Here is a 19,483-nt window from a genome sequence, read left to right as displayed (position 1 = left end):
TAAAAAATTATTTAAAAAAAAAAATGCTCTGGTCCACTACACATTAAAAAAAAAATGCTCTGGTCCACTACACATGAAGGCTGAGATGACCACTAGTGTATAAGTGGTTCCAAAACAGGCTTAAAGGGGTTGTTAACCTTTTATATTGATGGCCATCCATATTTAAAAAAAAAGAAAAACACGGATCGCACATCCACATGCTATGCATTGATGTCACGAGGGTGTCAAGAGCCACGCCTGACTCCGTTGTACCCGGGTCAGGAGGTCGCAGCGGTTGGCTGCACGCTCTATGTCAGATAGGGAAGTTTCCTTATTGTAGCTTTCTGGGTTTGCTTTACAAACCCTTTTGGCTCACTCAGGGATCCGTAGCTCCTTCTCTCAGCTGTTCCTTGTCCAGCACTCCCAATCCTCCTTATATTCCCCTCTCACACTTCTCTGGTTGCCAGATATAGAGCTTCCTGCCTGGACATCTATTCTGACCCACTGGAGCTGTGTTGCTGCGTTCTCTGAGTGTTGCCTTAGAACGCTACCCTCCGGATCCCTGTTGGACCTTTGTGGACAATTGTTGCCGTCCACCTGGGTGTTTGTGTTTGTCTGTCCTCTCCCTGGTGTTTCCCTCTTAGTGCAGTGGTGAGGACTAGCGATCCCACCGGCCCATTCATTATCTAGGGCTCATTTCAGGGAAAGCCAGGGTTTAGGCACGTGATCGCCGCACGGGTGAGGAACCCGTCTAGGGACGTCAGGGCAGGCAGGTGCCAGCTGCAAGGTGAGTTAGGGGTCACCACCTTTCCCTCTCCCTTGGGCAGGGCTTTCCCTGTTTTCCTCCCTGTGCGTGTTGCCGGTCATTACAATTGATCTGTCACTGCTTCTAAGTAGGGATGAGCGAATCGACTTCGAATGAAACATCCAAAGTCGATTCGCATAAAACTTTGTTTTGTACGGAGCTCCCGCTTATTAGAATGTATTGGCTCCAATGAGCCGAAGTTATTACTTCGGTGTGATATACGTATTGTACATGAGGTATTAGCATACGTTTTGATCAAAAAACATAAGCCTACTCACCACGCCAAGGTTGCCCCATCGAGTGGGAACCTACTCAAATTTGGCACAGCACTACCATATCTGATTGATGGGACTCCAACAACCTGAACTCCCACCGATCAGCTGTTTGGGAGTCGCTCCGGCATCGGGACTACACAGCTTTCCATGGTTTAATAGGCGGAGCCGGTCACTGCACTGCTGCTTCCATTGAATAAATGGGAGCAGCGTTAAATTAACCAGTTCCAGGGGTGCACCGCCAATGAGGCGATTGCTCAGGCGGCGCCAGGTTGGGGAAATGGGGGGCAGCAGAAGGGCCATGAGTGCTTTCATTGTGGAAACACTCATCTCTGCATATTCAACTGCATCGCTGTTCTCAGGACAGCGACACATTTGAATGTTGTGGCGGGGCATGGGGGGGCGATGTCTCCCTGGCCCACCATTCCCTCTAATAACCTTTAGTCCTAGTTCATGTAGCCTACCAGAGGTGTCATCATTATCGCGCTGCCTGAGCTGGGCTGCATACAGCTCAGGGCACAGATTGGAAAAGGTCTGTGTCCTGCACCGCATCGATAACAGCAGAATGGAGGTAAGTATTTGAGTTTATTGTGGGCCACAATGGGGGAAACACTATGGGGAAATGGGGGGGGGGGGGGCTCTAGTAAAGAGCATTTTTTTTAGTAGCACACATTATTAGGGGGCCACTATTGGGGACATTCATTCTACTGGGGGCACTAAAATGGCGTCATTTTTTGTACTGACACACATTACCTCTGCTTTTAAACATGCTACCATTACACGCATCCTCAAAAAGCCTTCACTTGACCCATCTTTTTTTGTCCAGTTATCGCCCCATATCACTTCTTCCGTATGCCTCAAAGCTACTTGAACAACATGTCCATTCTGAACTGTCCTCTCACCTCTCCTCCTGCTCCCTCTTTGACTGCCTACAATCTGGCTTCCGACCCCAACACTCGACTGAGACTGCCCTTACCAAAGTCACCAATGACCTACTAACAGCCAAAACCAAGAAACAATACTCTGTCCTCCTTCTCCTTGAACTGTCCTCTGCCTACGACACTGTCGACCACTCCCTTCTGTTACAAACTCTCTAATCTCTTGGCATCACTGACCTGGCCCTCTCCTGGATCACATCATACCTCACAGACCGGACGTTTAGCGTCTCCCACTTCGCACCACCTCCTCGTCTCATTCCCTCTCTGTTGGTGTCCCGCAAGGCTCTATCCTAGGCCCCCTGCTCTTCTCTATCTACACTTTTGGCCTAGGACAGCTCAGAGTCCCATGGCTTTCAGTATCACTCCTACGCTGACGACAAACAAATCTACCTCTCTGGTCCAGACATCACCACCTTACTATCCAGAATCCCACAATGTCTATCTTCTATATCATCCTTCTTCGCCTTTCGCTTTCTAAAACAGAACATGGATAAAACTGAATTCATAATCTTTCCCCCATCTTGCTCAACCCCCCCAACAGACCTATCTATCACAATCAATGGCTGCGCACACTCCCCGGTCAACCAAGTCCGCTGCCTTGGAGTGACCTTGGATTCTGCCCTTTCCTTCCGACCGCACATCCAAGCCCTTTCCACTACCAACTGTTTCAGTTTTCACCTCAGGCAGCAGAAAGGCTAGGTGCACCCCTGACCAGATCCGCAAGTGTTTGTTTTACAAGCTTTATTTTTTCCAGTTTTTTTCATATACAGAGTTAAACATGAGAAAACTGAAAAACAAATAAATAAAGGCACCTAAAGATGATCATATGCGGTACCTGTGGTGGATTATACACTGTTATGGGGTACCTGTGTTGTATTACATACTGTTATTGGGTACCTGTGGTGGATTATACACTGTTATTGGGTACCTGTGATAGATTACACACTGTTATGGGGTACCTCTTATGGATTACACACTGTTATGGGGTACCTCTGATGGATTACTCACTGTTATGGGGTACCTCTGATGGATTACACACTGTTATGGGGTACCTGTGGTGGATTATACACCATTATGGGGCACCTGTGGTGGATTATACAATGTTATGGAGTACCTGTGGTGGATTATACACTGGTATGGGGTACCTGTGATGGATTATACACTGTTATGGGGTACCTGTGATGGATTACACACTGTTATGGGGTACCTGTGGTGGATTACACAGTTATGGAGTACGTGGCGGATTATACACTGGTATGGGGTACCTTTAATGCATCATACACTGTTATGGGGTACCTGTGATGGATTACACACTGTTATGGGGTACCTGTAGTGGATTATACACTGTTATGGGGTACCTGTGGTGGATTACACACTGTTATGGGGTACCTGTGGTGGATTATACACTGGTATGGGGTACCTGTGATGGATTATAGACTGTTATGGGGTACCTGTGATGGATTACACACTGTTATGGGGTACCTGTAGTGGATTACACACTGTTATGGGGTACCTGTGGTGGATTACACACTGTTATGGGGTACCTGTGGTGGATTATACACTGGTATGGGGTACCTGTGATGGATTATAGACTGTTATGGGGTACCTGTGATGGATTACACACTGTTATGGGGTACCTGTAGTGGATTACACACTGTTATGGGGTACCTGTGGTGGATTACACACAGTTATGGGGTACCTGTGGTGGATTACACACTGTTATGGGGTACCTGTGGTGGATTACACACTGTTATGGGGTACCTGTGGTGGATTACACAGTCATGGAGTACCCGTGATGGATTACACACTGGTATGGGGTACCCGTGGTGGATTACACACTGTTATGGGGTACCCATGGTGGATTACACACTGTTATGCGGTACCCGTGGTGGATTACACACTGTTATAGGATACCTGTAGTGGATTACACACTGTTAGGGGGTACCTGTGGTGGAATACACACTGTTAGGGGGACCTGTGGTGGATTACACACTGTTAGGGGGGACCTGTGGTGGATTACACACTGTTAGGGGGGACCTGTGGTGGATTACACACTGTTAGGGGGGACCTGTGGTGGATTACACACTGTTAGGGGGGACCTGTGGTGGATTACACACTGTTAGGGGGGACCTGTGGTGGATTACACACTGTTAGGGGGGACCTGTGGTGGATTACACACTGTTAGGGGGGACCTGTGGTGGATTACACACTGTTAGGGGGGACCTGTGGTGGATTACACACTGTTAGGGGGGACCTGTGGTGGATTACACACTGTTAGGGGGGACCTGTGGTGGATTACACACTGTTAGGGGGGACCTGTGGTGGATTACACACTGTTAGGGGGGACCTGTGGTGGATTACACCTGTGGTGGATTACACACTGTTAGGGGGGACCTGTGGTGGATTACACACTGTTATGTATACACTATTTATATATATTTGTTATAGGACATCAGTGCATTGTTTTCTTCTCCATGAGAGTTCATCCATTTTGTATGCACCAACAACTCTATATGGCCTCTTGCACATGGCCGGCGCAGATGGATGCAGACCTATTCAACTTGAATAGGTCCGTGATCCATCAGCACCGCAAAAAAATAGAACAAGTTCTATGTTTTTGCTGTGCGAAGGCACGGACAGAAACCCCACAAAAGCGCTCCATAGTGCTTCAGCTCAGGAATGCGGACCCATCCACGTGAATACGTAATACGGGCCACGGCTGTGTGCACTGACTCCCAGCATAGCCATGCAGGCAAGCAGTGTACACTGGGTGCTGTAGTTTCCCCCCCTCAGCAGTGTACACTGGGTGCTGTAGTTTCCCCCCCTCAGCAGTGTACGCTGGGTGCTGTACTCTCCCCTCAGCAGTGTACGCTGGGAGCTGTAGTCCCCCCTCGGCAGTGAACGCTGGGTACTGTAGTTCCCCCCTCAGCAGTGAACGCTGGGTGCTGTAGTTTCCCCTCTCAGCAGTGTACGCTGGGTGCTGTACTCTCCCTTCAGCAGTGTACGCTGGGCGCTGTCATTTCCCCCCTCAGCAGTGTACGCTGGGCGCTGTCGTTTCCCCCCTCAGCAGTGTACGCTGGGCGCTGTCGTTTCCCCCCTCAGCAGTGAACGCTGGGCGCTGTCGTTTCCCCCCTCAGCAGTGAACGCTGGGCGCTGTAGTTTCCCCCCTCAGCAGTGTACGCTGGGCGCTGTAGTTTCCCCCCTCAGCAGTGTACGCTGGGTGCTGTAGTTTCCCCCCTCAGCAGTGTACGCTGGGTGCTGTAGTTTCCCCCCTCAGCAGTGTACGCTGGGTGCTGTAGTTTCCCCCCTCAGCAGTGTACGCTGGGTGCTGTAGTTTCCCCCCTCAGCAGTGTACGCTGGGTGCTGTAGTTTCCCCCCTCAGCAGTGAACGCTGGGTGCTGTAGTTTCCCCCCTCAGCAGTGAACGCTGGGTGCTGTAGTTTCCCCCCTCAGCAGTGTACTCTGGGTGCTGTAGTTTCCCCCCTCAGCAGTGTACGCTGGGTGCTGTAGTTTCCCCCCTCAGCAGTGTACGCTGGGTGTTGTAGTTTCCCCCCTCAGCAGTGTACGCTGGGTGCTGTAGTTTCCCCCCCTCAGCAGTGAACGCTGGGCGCTGTAGTTTCCCCCCTCAGCAGTGTACGCTGGGTGCTGTAGTTTCCCCCCTCAGCAGTGTGCAGTCCCCGCACAGGCCTCTCTGACAGCGGCTGCTCAGTGCCCAGGCCGTGCCCTCCTCCCCCAGCCTCACTACAACCAGCGGCATGGCGCCCTCCCCTCAGTGAGCACACGTCCGCATCACGGCGTCCCCGTCACACCCGGCTCCCGGGATCCCACGCTGTAGACACGCCCCCGGCCTGGGTCCAGCTCTCTCCGCCTAGTCCGGGTTACGTGGCAGCGATACCGTCAGCAGCACAGCGGCGGACATATTACATGCCGGTCGGTGGAAGCGGTAACCGGCTGCTGCAGGGTATCCCGTTACACAGCGGAGGGATCCGGGAGGTGTTGCAGTCAGCGGAGCGGCCGTGCACAGGTGAGGAGACGTCTGTGTGTGACGGGCCGAGCAGCAGCACTGTCCTCCCGGGTATACAGTCACCGCCGCCTCATAACTCCATTATACAGAGAACGTCCAGGGCGGGAGGGAGGTATAACGTGGCAGCAAGGACCGGGGTGCGAGGGATTCTGGGAAATGTAGTCACAATGTAGTGGCACTCAGGTCTGTGCTCGGGCAGCCAGTAGTCACCCTGGGTCCACCAGATGAGAATGGAACGGCTTGTTCAGCTTTGATTTCACTGCTGGTGTCAGAGGGTTTGCTGGGAGTTGGAGACAGCGGTAGACTGACCCTTTAACAAAGAGCCCCCTGTTCCTCTAATTGGGATGAGTTGACATTTGTACATGATCTAATCTGACCCCCATCACCAAATCTGATGCACTGAGAATGGTCCAAGGGCCTGTTCACACTGTGGGATTTTGGTGTGGTGTCAGCCACCCACCCACTGTTTTCAATGCAAGGTAGCTCTGCAGTTAATGGGCTAGGGGATAACTATTAGATTGTTGGGGGTCCTACTACTACGACCCCCACCAGTCACGAGAATGGGCCCTGTACCCCCTGCAGCCCCCTTGAAGTGAACAGCGCGGCCGCTCCATTCATTTCTGTGGTTATTCCAGAGATAGGTGAGCGCTGTGTACTCTGAATGATGCGCATGTGCGACCTGCTGCTCCGTTCATTTCAGAGGGGGTACAGGGTTCTTGTGATCAGGGGAGGGGGGGCCCTGCCGTAGGATCCCCACTGATCTAATAGCGGAATACCCCTTTAATATGGATGGAATTACATTAAAGGGGTTGGCCGGGCTACAGATAGTGAAGACCTGTCCTCAGGCTCCTGGTCACTTGAATGGAAGCTGAGCTGCAGTATGGCCAGTACACCGAGCTGTCTGCCTCCAGCTCCATATCATACACTGTATGGTTTCAGTGGCCGCCCCCAAAACGGATGGTCAATGGGGGTGCCGAGAGTAGGACCACCACCTATCTGAAATTGATGACCTATCCTGGATCATCAATGTCTACAGCCTGGACAACCCCTTTAAGGGCATAATCAATCTTGGGGAAAAAAACCATGCCAAAAATGGCTATCAGTTTTTGTTTTCTGACGTGGATTTCATATCTGTGCCATATTTCCGGGTAAAAATAAATAAAAATACTGCTATGTGAACATCCCCCAGAGGTTCTAGAAAGCTGGTTTCACCAGGGTGAGTTGCCCACCTAGTTACATTTTAAAGAAGGCATAGAAAAGTCCTAGCCATGTGAGATATATCAAGAACATACAGTAACATGCAATTATAAAGAACATTAAAAGAGGTCTCCAATCCCTAAAAAGCACTTGCTATTGGCCCAGGTACCCAAAAAGTTTAGTAAGTGCAATGTGTGAGAATACTAGGCCAGAACTGTACTGCGTGTGTATGTAAGGGTGGGTTCACATATGCGTTCCGGATTCCGTTAACGGAATCCATAAGACGGAAGTCAAAACTGAAGCCTTTAAGAGGCTTTCCGTTTTGGTCCGTCATAATAGAAGTCTTTGGGAATCATAACGCATCCGTTTGGTTCCCGTTATGCAAGACGGAAAACAAAGTCCACAGGACTTTTTTGTCCGTTCTGCATAACGGGAAACGGGACGGATCTGTTATGATTCCCATAGACTTCTATTATGACGGAAAGCAAAACAATATGCTTTTTAAAGGCTTCCGTTTTGCATTTTGTCATAATGCAAGTCTATGGGCAGCAGAACGGATCTGTCCTGGTTTCCATTATGTAGGACTGGACACCTGCATAATGGAAACCAGAACGGATCCATTCTGCTGCCCAAAGACTTGTACTATGATGAAGGATCAAAACAGAATGTCTCTTAAAGGCTTCCGTCTTATGGAGTCCGTTTTTTTCCGTTATAAAGTCCTGGAAGGGGTGTATATCTCACCCAGGTTCCTCAACTGTGTGAGGTAAGAAAGATCCAGAATGGTGCTGACTTCAGGAAATATAGTGGCTGAAGCTATTTTCTTTAGTAGTTAATGGGCTGGATTTTATTGGAGTGGTTCAGTGGGGGATATGTACCAGAAACGGTACAAAAATGGGATACCTTCTCGGCGCAAACACGACCTCAATGGATGTTTTAAAAAAGACTTTTCTTATTAGGTAATAAGCGGCAACGTGTTTCGGAGTAAATATACCCCTTTCTCAAGTCTAAAAAACATAATGTTTGGTATCCGGTGACATAGTGATAAAAGGTGTATTGATACCAAGAGCATGTCAAGAAAAAAGGGTGTTCAATGCATAAATGAGAATAAATAATTAAAAAACATTACTTGAATAAATTTAAAATAGGTAAGGTACAATTCATACAATACATAAAATATCATAGATATACAGTCGTGGCCAAAAGTTTTGAGAATTACATAAATATTGGAAAAGTTGCTGCTTAAGTTTTTATAATAGCAATTTGCATATACTCCAGAATGTTATGAAGAGTGATCAGATGAATTGCATAGTCCTTCTTTGCCATGAAAATTAACTTAATCCCCAAAAAACTTTCCACTGCATTTCATTGCTGTCATTAAAGGACCTGCTGAGATCATTTCAGTAATCGTCTTGTTAACTCAGGTGAGAATGTTGACGAGCACAAGGCTGGAGATCGTTATGTCAGGCTGATTGGGTTAAAATGGCAGACTTGACCTGTTAAAAGGAGGGTGATGCTTGAAATCCATTGTTCTCCCATTGTTAACCATGGTGACCTGCAAAGAAATGCGTGCAGCCATCATTGCGTTGCATAAAAATGGCTTCACAGGCAAGGATATTGTGGCTACTAAGATTGCAGCTCAATCAACAATTTATAGGATCATCAAGAACTTCAAGGAAAGAGGTTCAATTCTTGTTAAGAAGGCTTCAGGGCGTCCAAGAAAGTCCAGCAAGCGCCAGGATTGTCTCCTAAAGAGGATTCAGCTGCGGGATCGGAGTGCCACCAGTGCAGAGCTTGCTCAGGAATGGCAGCAGGCAGGTGTGAGCGCATCTGCACGCACAGTGAGGCGAAGACTTTTAGAAGATGGCCTGGTGTCAAGAAGGGCAGCAAAGAAGCCACTTCTCTCCCAAAAAAACATCAGGGACAGATTGATCTTCTGCAGAAAATATGGTGAATGGACTGCTGAGGACTGGGGCAAAGTCATATTCTCCGATGAAGCCTCTTTCCGATTGTTTGGGGCATCTGGAAAAAGGCTTGTCCGGAGAAGAAAAGGTGAGCGCTACCATCAGTCCTGTGTCTTGCCAACAGTAAAGCATCCTGAGACCATTCATGTGTGGGATTGCTTCTCATCCAAGGGAGTGGGCTCACTCACAATTTTGCCCCAAAACACAGCCATGAATAAAGAATGGTACCAAAACGCCCTCCAACAGCAACTTCTTCCAACAATCCAAAAACAGTTTGGTGAAGAACAATGCATTTTCCAGCACGATGGAGCACCGTGCCATAAGGCAAAAGTGATAACTAAGTGGCTCGGGGACCAAAACGTTGACATTTTGGGTCCATGGCCTGGAAACTCCCCAGATCTTAATCCCATTGAGAACTTGTGGTCAATCCTCAAGAGGCGGGTGGACAAACAAAAACCCACTAATTCTGACAAACTCCAAGAAGTGATTATGAAAGAATAGGTTGCTATCAGTCAGGAATTGGCCCAGAAGTTAATTGAGAGCATGCCCAGTCGAATTGCAGAGGTCCTGAAAAAGAAGGACCAACACTGCAAATAGTGACTCTTTGCATAAATGTCATGTAATTGTCGATAAAAGCCTTTGAAACGTATGAAGTGCGTGTAATTATATTTCACTACATCACAGAAACAACTGAAACAAAGATCTAAAAGCAGTTTAGCAGCAAACGTTGTGAAAACTAATATTTGTGTCATTCTCAAAACTTTTGGCCACAACTGTACAGTAAACAATGCAAGGAGGGCGCAGGTCGACTGTCAGTGATATATAGCGCCCTCCTTGAATTGGCAACCGTGTGATAATAACACTTGGTACGGGTCGCTGGATAGTACGGTATAGTTTAAAGGGATTCTATCACCACGTTTTAGCCTATATAGCTGCGGACATGCACGGCTAGATCGCCGCTAGCATGTCCGCAATATACCTGTCCCATAGCGCTGTGTGCTTTTTATTGTTTTAAAAAAATGATTTTAGAGATATGTAAATGAGCCTGGTAAGAAGCCCAAGGGGCTGTACTAACCTTCTTGGAGCCCAGCCAAGCCCCCCTGTGAAGAGCCCAGCACCGCCTGTATCCACGAATCTCCTCCTTGCTCACAAAGTTAGATCGCCGTAATCTCGCGATGCGCAGTTCCTTCCTTGAAGCTGATGCCAGCACAGGGAAGGAACACTATGCCGTCACTGCGCATGCCTGTGCTCGCATATCGCAAGATTACGGTGATCTAACTGTGAGCAAGGAGGAGATTCGGAGGACACAGGCGGTACTGGGCTCCTTCACAGGGGGCGTGGCTGGGCTCCAAAGGGTTAGTACAGCCCCTTGGGATTCTTACCAGGGTAATTTACATATCTGGAAAATATGTGGATGGGCACTCTATATGAAGGTAAATAGGACGTGTTTTATTAATATGATTTCATAAAATACAAACAATATAAGAACAATATACAATAGATATACACTCTATATAAAAAATCTATAAAAAATATATTGCACTTGGAACAAATCAAATCCTTATGTTACTTCATGAAACTGGGGCTGATAACCTAATAAACCCCACTTTCTATCACAGGGCCGATTTGTCCTGGAAATGAGGTTTTATGTTAGGTGGGGTTGATCAGGCACTCAGTCTCCGCTGCATGTGATACTATTTGTCCAAATGTGCATAAACAAGTTAAAAAACATATATATAATTTCACTAATAGTGATAAATGGTCCTATTTAATATAGCCACTTGAATTTCCTGTTTGGAATCGTTGGTATACTTTAAAGTCTCTATGTAGCAGTTTTCTGCTCAAATTGAAACTCTTTGTACACAGTAAACAGTCTCCTCTTATGTCCGCATGGAATTCGCTACAAATATGACCAGTCTCTCTAGTGTTAATCTTTAAAGTATTCCAATACTGGCATCCAGGTCAGATCGCTATAGCGAAAGTCCTTGATAATACGATGATTCGTTTTCCAGTTGGTGCTATATATTGCGTCAAGAAAAGTTTTACCCACTATGTGGGCTTACCTTTGCCTATACTTTGCGGGAACTTGCGAATAAGTCTGTCCTCCACATAACACGCCGGCGTCCCGGCTGCAGAGTTGATCGCGTCCCACGTGTCTCTTGCTGCTGATTTCCAGAAGCTGGTTTGGTATAGAGACCACGTCTTTTTTCCGGCGCAGGTAAATTACGTCTTTCCAATCTGTTTAAATGGGTTAAAGATGTTCCTTTTTCTTCTTAGTGCACTTTAGTTCTTTAAAATCGGGGTATCTTTCAAGGTCCTACGCCAAATTTACAAATATCCTACGCGAAAATTTACATATCTCTAAAATATTTTTTTAAACACCATAAAAGGACACAGCCCTATGGGACAGGTATATTGCGGACATGCTAGCGGCGATCGAGCCGTGCATGTCCGCAGCTCTATAGGCTAAAACGAGGTGACAGAATCCCTTTAAGTCACATGTAGTAAGGAGATTTGCAACAAGAAAATTGGTGGAAAACGCAGGGTAAAATGGTACACTAAAGTCCTACATGATGAAGGGGGGAAAATTAGTGTGATTACCTGTGGGGCCCGCGCTGATGCAGAGAGTGTAGCTTCTCACGTGTGGATAATCCAAACTGGAATAATTGGATGCATGTGAAAAATAGGTAGAATTTAAAGGGTAATGGGTCAAAGGAAATGACCAGTGCTAATTCCACAAGGGGACATTAGGGGTATATTCTCAAGGTCAATATACACAATAGGAGGCTGGATTAAGCTGTCATAATAATAATAATAATAATACACCAAGGGAGGCTGAAGGTAGAGTGTCAAGATAATAGTACAAACGCTGGGTTGTACTGTCAGGTTAATAACAGGAGGCTGGGGTATAATGGCAGGTATTAGTGCAAAGGAGGAGACTGGGCTATAGTACAATGGAATGCATATAGAAAGGAGGGAAAACGAAATGAATATATAACAGGAGGTGTTGTTCCAGAGGCTGTTACAACTGAAGGGACTGAGATATGATACTGTGTCTAGTGTATTGGAAGAGAGAGGAAAGCTACAAGAACGGTACCTGTGGGATCCAAACAAGTGCAGGTAGCGTGGCCCATTCACGTGTGTTCGAAAGCGCGTGTTTAAGTGCCGGGGGAAAGTGGGCGGGGTCTTAGACTGACACCTGACTGATCCATCCGAAGCTGTCTTGTGCTGGGTGTGCGCACTCGATGTCAGAGCGCAGCGGCTCATTCAGTCTGTTGGGATGAGAGTATATGGATGGATAGATGGAGAAGAGGGAAGGAGTGTCTGTAATTGGATCTGAGGGGGAACCTAAAGGACGGAAGAGACATGCTATCTAGAGAATAATGGAAGGGATTGAGGTATGGGGGGGTTAGTGAACAAAAATGTATTGTGAAAAGTAGGTGATGTTAAGAGGGGGATATGGCTGTATGTGGTTGAAGGACAAGGAGCTGGATGATTTAGGGGGACGGTAGATGGTGGGAATACTGAGTGGGTCAGACGATGCAGATTTGGGAATGATGAGGGGTATGAGAAAATTAACATGTGGAAACTGGCTAGGGGAATGATGGGGACGAGAAATGATATGGAACCAACCAGTGTGTTGGTTAGAATAGATGGACCAACCGGAAGGGGGGAATAGGGATGGATTGAAAGATCAATTGGAGGGATGGGAGGACACTAGGGACGGGGCAGACAGTTGGGGGGAGTAACAGGAAGTGGGTGGAATTAAATGGTGGTTAGGACGATTCCAGGTTGAAAAAACTGGTGCGGAGAACCTTTTATTGGGGTGGAGGATCCGGCATTATTTAGAAACCGTTACTCTCAAGGGATTCATTCAGGCCGTAAGGTTCTAATGTTTGCAACTTGAAGATCCAAAACATTTCTTTTCGTCTCAGTTTTTGGTAACGATTAGCGTGAGTGTCAGGAATGTGTTCAATCGGTGTTATAGAAAGATCTGCGGGGTCCTTGTTGGGAGCTTGAAAGAAATGTCTGGATACTCCAAAGACCTACTTCATCTATCCTTTGGTCTAGAGAAGCTATTGAAGGAAGAGATCCAGCATCATATGGACTGGCTACTATTGGAAATATATCTAAAAGAAAACCTCGTCAGCAGACGTCTGAGATCAAGATTCGAAAGCACTTTCAAAAATGACCCCATCTTTTCCAAAGAATGGGACGAATATATGTTGACATGTGCCCGTGGCATGCTTGATAGACTCCACAATAAATTAAAACAACTATGTGACACATTAAAAATACAGGTAGATGAACAAGTAGCCAACCTCGCTCAATATACAACACATAATGACTTCATTAAGTTTGATCGGCTCATCACTACCAGGGTTCTCCAATATGAAAAAGAAACAATAGAAACCAAATCCACTAAGCTAAGTAGAGATAGGACCGACTTTCACACAAATACCATCACATAATATAGCTCAGTCCATGTCCTACCCAGCCCTGATACCCACGCAATCGACAGAAGCCTCACATATACATACCCATCTGCCTAAAGTACTCCCGATACCGAGACGTTCTTCCGAGACACCACCAAAAAGCACTACCAGAGAAATACCTTCCTCAACAGCAATAGGAAGAAACCTTCAAATAAACCCACATACGGGCACCATAGCCCCGCCCCTAAAGTACATATCACACCACACCTCGCTTCCCTCACCCTAAATCCTAAACGCACCGCATCTGTAACCTCAAACTCAAGACCACCACCCATTCAGTGGTCTATTCAACATAACCATCCTACTATGCCACCCATTTTAAAGACTGATCACCAATCTATTGATCGTCTCAACTTTCCTCCCACCACCTTTGGATCTGCAACATCCGCCTGACTGCGGCCACCAACTCCCACCCTGCCAACTGTTTCAACCACACCGATACCAACTGTGAGCCACACAGTAGATGACAATCTTTCTGTGCTGTCTGAAGATTCCCTCATCACTATCCATAATACCAGTACTCGGTCAGGACTATCCAGATCACATTGGTCAACAGTCTTTTTTTACCCTTACCCGGGTCCCTGACCCCAAAAGCAACTTATGCCCTACGGCAACCATCAGGGACCACTATGATTACGGACTTCTTCCGACCCGCCCCAAACAGGGGACTAAAAAGAAGAATAAGCCTAGAAGAGGACGACTGGAAGGGAAATCGAGATCAAATAGGAGCACAAATCCCCAAGAAAACAGAGATGAAAACTGTGAGTCCCAAGAGAAACAAGAAAACAGTCTAGTCCGAATTTTCAACTTATCCTCACATTTACTAAGCGACATAGTGACCAATCTATTACAGAAAGGCCTCTCTTTTTGCCCCACAGGTAAATTTAACGAATTTGAGCTATTTGTAGACCTAAACACATTTATTCGGAAATTAACGTTAAACCGACATTTTGAAATCCAAGCACAAAAAAACTGAAAATTACATCACAAGCCACATCAGAGAATGTCCCAACAGCTCCCGATGGGACACTGAAAGCCATCAATACGGGACTAAAACCAAAATCTATATTTAACCCTATACACCACAGAGGCAGCCATATAGAAACATTCGCCGCCCTCGTCACCAAAGACCACTCAGGACCATCAATAAAGACCTGAACATTCCCAACAACCTTAGAAAGGAAAAGAATGCCATAAAGAACCTTATGACCAACGAGTCAATCATCATCAGAAGTGCAGACAAAGGAGGTGGCATTGTGATACAAGATAGAAATGATTATCTAGCCGAAGCACACAAAATCTTGAAAGATGAAGAGTGTTACTAAATCTTTAAAGAAAATCAACTTAAAGAGGATGCAAAGAAACTGGCACAATTGCTGGAAGCGGCCGAGAAGCAACAAATACTTTTAAAAAAAAGAGAGAATATATCTTAGTGGACCACCCGAACTTAGCATTATTCTATCACTTACCTAAGGTACATAAATCCATAACTAATCCACCAGGGAGACCAATTATCTCCGGCGCATCCTCCTTAACTTGTAATTTGTCCCACTATATAGATATTTTGTTAGAGAAGTACCATACGTAATTGAATTACTGTCATATTTAAAGGATTCAGCAAGTTTAATTTCCCTTCTCAAGGAATTTGAATGGAAGGACTCCTACGTTTGGACAACATTGGATGTCTCAGCATTATATTCAAACATCCCACACACAGCAGGAATAAATGCCATACTGCACTTCCTACAGCAAGATAGGACCCTACCTGTGTCACGGCTGTTTAAGGGTAACCAGAGCATACACAGTAAGAAGAGCTACTGACCGGACCCCAAACTAGGGAAGAGAAAGGGTGACCCCTGTCAGACCCTCAACACTCTCCCTATGCTGCTAAAGCACATGCCCGGATCCAAATGGTGGAACGAGGCATGCCCGCGTACCTTAGACTGATGAGCCCTGTAACCCCTACAATAGTGGAAGGGGCACGGCCACCGATGCCCTGCTCAGAATATGGAGGGAACCGGGGCCACCTCAGATCCAGTCAGGAAACCACCAGGTACACAACAAAGTCTGCACACTTAGCTGATGAAGCTGCAACCGCAGAGAAGACGGATCCAAGGGCCGCTGGCAATATCCGGAGTGCTTGCAGCAGCAGAACACAGGTCCAGGGAACTAGTAGCTAAAGAAGTGAAGATACTCAAGGCAGAGCTACAACTGAAAAGAGAAATATAATCCACGCCCTGCAATAGTAGGAGGGGTGATTTAAAGGCAGGGAAATCAGGAGAGACAGCTGGGAGTAAAGACCTCACAACAGGGGCGGAGAAACAGAACAGTGAGAACACCTCCAAACTCTAAGTGACAGCATCACAGGGGTGGAGACACAGAGCTGTGAGAACGTCTCAAAGCTCTGGTAGTGACAGTACCCCCCCCCTCTACGGGTGGACTCCGGACACCCAGGACCCACCTTCCCAGGATGAGCCCTATGAAATGCCCTGATAAGGCGAGTGGCTTTAATGTCCGACATCGGAACCCACATCCTCTCCTCAGGACCATAACCCTTCCAATGAACGAGGTACTGAAGAGAACCGCGGACAATGCGAGAGTCCACAATTCTGGAAACCTCAAACTCCAGATTGCCATCAACCAAAATCGGAGGAGGAGGCAAAGAGGAGGGTACCGTGGGCTGGACATATGGTTTTAAGAGAGATCTGTGAAATACATTATGTATCTTCCAAACCCGTGGAAGATCAAGGCGGAAGGCAACAGGATTGATGACTGACAAAATTTTATAAGGCCCAATAAACTTGGGACCCAATTTCCAGGAGGGAACCTTCAGTTTAATATTTCTTGTAGACAACCACACCAGATCACCCACATTCAGGTCCGGACCAGGCACACGTCTCTTATCAGCCACACGCTTATACTTCTCACTCATCTTTCTGAGATTACTCTGAATCTTTTGCCAAATGGTAGACAAAGACGAGGAAAATCTCTCCTCCTCAGGTAAACCAGAAAGAGCCCCTCCCGAGAATGTCCCAAACTGCGGATGGAACCCATATGCACCAAAAAATGGTGACTTATCAGAAGATTCCTGACGACGGTTGTTCAAAGCAAACTCAGCAAGAGGGAGAAATGAACACCAATCCTCCTGGTTCTCTGCCACAAAACAGCGCAAATATGTCTCCAGATTCTGATTGAGGCGCTCAGTCTGACCATTCGACTGCGGGTGAAAAGCAGAAGAGAAGGACAGCCGAACCCCCAGGCGAGAACAGAAAGCCTTCCAGAACCTGGACACAAACTGCGTGCCTCTATCGGAAACAATCTCAGAGGGAATGCCGTGCAATTTAACAATATGATCGACAAAAGCTTGCGCCAACGTTTTAGCATTGGGTAAACCAGGGAAAGGAACGAAATGAGCCATCTTGCTAAAACGGTCCACGACCACCAGGATCACCGACTTCCCCGAGGAACGAGGAAGATCCGTGATAAAGTCCATGGACAGGTGTGTCCAAGGACGGGAAGGTATGGGTAACGGGAGAAGGGAACCTGAAGGTCGTGAACGAGGGACCTTAGCGCGAGCGCACGTCTCACAAGCCGCCACAAAACCCTCCACAGACTTACGAAGAGCCGGCCACCAAAATCTCCGAGCAATGAGATCTACCGTGGCTCTACTCCCGGGGTGACCAGCAAGAACTGTATCATGATGTTCCTTAAAGAGTTTGTGACGTAGCTCAGGAGGCACGAACAACTTCCCGGAGGGACAACGGGCAGGTGCCTCAGACTGGGCAGCCTGGACCTCGGCCTCCAAATCGGAATATAGAGCAGAAACAACTACCCCCTCCGCCAAAATGGGACCCGGGTCCTCGGAGTTTCCTCCTCCCGGAAAACAGCGAGAGAGAGCATCAGCCTTCACATTCTTGATCCCAGGGCGGAAAGTAACAACAAAATTGAATCTGGAGAAGAACAGAGACCATCTGGCCTGTCTCGGATTCATACGCCTGGCCGACTCCAAGTACGCCAGATTCTTATGGTCGGTAAAAACGGTGATAGGGTGCCTGGCCCCCTCCAACCAATGGCGCCATTCCTCGAAAGCCAACTTGATGGCCAACAACTCCCTATCTCCCACATCATAGTTTCTCTCTGCCGGGGAGAGTTTTCTAGAGAAAAAGGCACAAGGTCGCCATTTGGCAGGAGAGGGGCCCTGGGACAAAACTGCACCCACACCCACCTCGGAAGCATCCACCTCAACAATAAAAGGTAAGGAAACATCGGGATGCCTTAAGATGGGAGCAGACGCAAAACTCTCTTTAATCTTAGAAAAGGCTGCAAGCGCCTCCTCCGACCAAGAGGAAAAATCCGTCCCCTTTTTTGTCATGTCAGTAAGGGGTTTGACAATAGAGGAATAATTCAAAATGAACTTTCTGTAGTAGTTAGCAAAACCCAGAAAGCACATCAATGCCTTCTGATTTTCAGGAAGCTCCCACTCCAGCACAGCACGGACCTTCTCCGGATCCATGCGAAAACCAGAAGCAGAGAGGAGAAAACCCAGAAATTGAATCTCCGATACCATAAAAAGACATTTCTCCAGCTTGGCATACAGTTTATTTTCCCGCAGTATCTGCAGGACCTGAAAAAGATGATCCTGATGGGTCTGAACATCAGGGGAAAAAATCAAAATATCATCAAGATACACCAATACAAATTTCCCCATTAAATGATAGAAAATACTATTAACAAAATGCTGAAAGACGGCCGGAGCATTCATCAGGCCGAAAGGCATAACGAGATTCTCAAAATGCCCATTAGGGGTATTAAAGGCCGTTTTCCATTCATCCCCCTCTCTGACCCTGACCAGGTTGTACGCGCCTCTCAGATCCAATTTGGAAAACACCTTGGCCCCAACAATTTGGTTGAAGAGGTCCGGGATTAGAGGAAGGGGATAGGGATCGCGAATCGTGATACGGTTCAGCTCCCTAAAATCTAAGCAAGGTCTCAGAGAGCCATCTTTTTTTTTAACAAAAAAAAAACCCGCGGCAACAGGCGACTTTGAGGGACGAATATGCCCCTTCTCGAGACTCTCGGAGATATAGGTTCGCATTGCGAGTCTTTCCGGTTGTGAGAGATTGTAGAGGCGTGCCTTTGGCAGCTTGGCGCCGGGAATGAGGTTAATGGGACAGTCAAACTCCCGGTGCGGAGGTAGCTCCCGAACACCGCTCTCGGAAAACACATCCGAGAAATCAGAGAGAAATGATGGCAGAGTTTTAGTAGACACCTCTGCAAGAGTGGCTGTGAGACAATTCTCTCTACAAAAGTCACTCCACTCATTTATTTGCCTTCCTTGCCAATCAATAGTGGGGTTATGTCTAGTGAGCCAGGGTAGCCCCAAAACTAGAGGAGAAGGCAATCCGTTAAGGACAAAACAAGATATCTCCTCCACATGAGTGTCACCTACAGCTAGCCGGATATTGTGAACAATGCCTTTCAGAGATCTCTGCGAGAGTGGGGCAGAGTCAATAGCAAAAACAGGTATATCCTTTTCTAATGTACAAACCTGAAAACCATGCAAGGCTACAAATTGAGTGTCAATAAGATTGACGGCCGCTCCACTATCGACAAAAATCTCACAAGGAATGACTTTGCTCTCTAGCGCCACCCTGGCAGACAGGAGAAAACGGGAACTGCAGGTCAAAGGAAAAGCATCAATTCCCACATCAACTTTGCCCAAAGTAGCAGATGAAGCAGAACTTGATGATCTACCTCTTGAGGTTTTTCTCTTATTATCGCTCTTAGAACAGGTCAGGAATCTCCTAGACGG

General features: G+C 47.1%; 1 protein-coding gene across 1 annotated transcript in view; it reads left to right on the top strand.

The window, feature by feature from the left end:
• Positions 1-5,769: 5,769 nt before the first annotated feature.
• The window catches only part of PRRC1 (proline rich coiled-coil 1), a 42,209-nt gene continuing 28,495 nt past the window's right edge, over positions 5,770-19,483 (top strand). The window contains exon 1 of the mRNA XM_044275862.1: positions 5,770-6,017. The gene's annotated coding sequence lies outside the window, so the exon portion shown is untranslated. The remainder of the gene's footprint in view (positions 6,018-19,483) is intronic.

Source organism: Bufo gargarizans, chromosome 1, assembly GCF_014858855.1.
Source record: "Bufo gargarizans isolate SCDJY-AF-19 chromosome 1, ASM1485885v1, whole genome shotgun sequence".
In the NCBI taxonomy this organism is placed as follows: Eukaryota; Metazoa; Chordata; class Amphibia; order Anura; family Bufonidae; genus Bufo; species Bufo gargarizans.
This window is presented reverse-complemented; position numbering and strand designations above follow the sequence as displayed.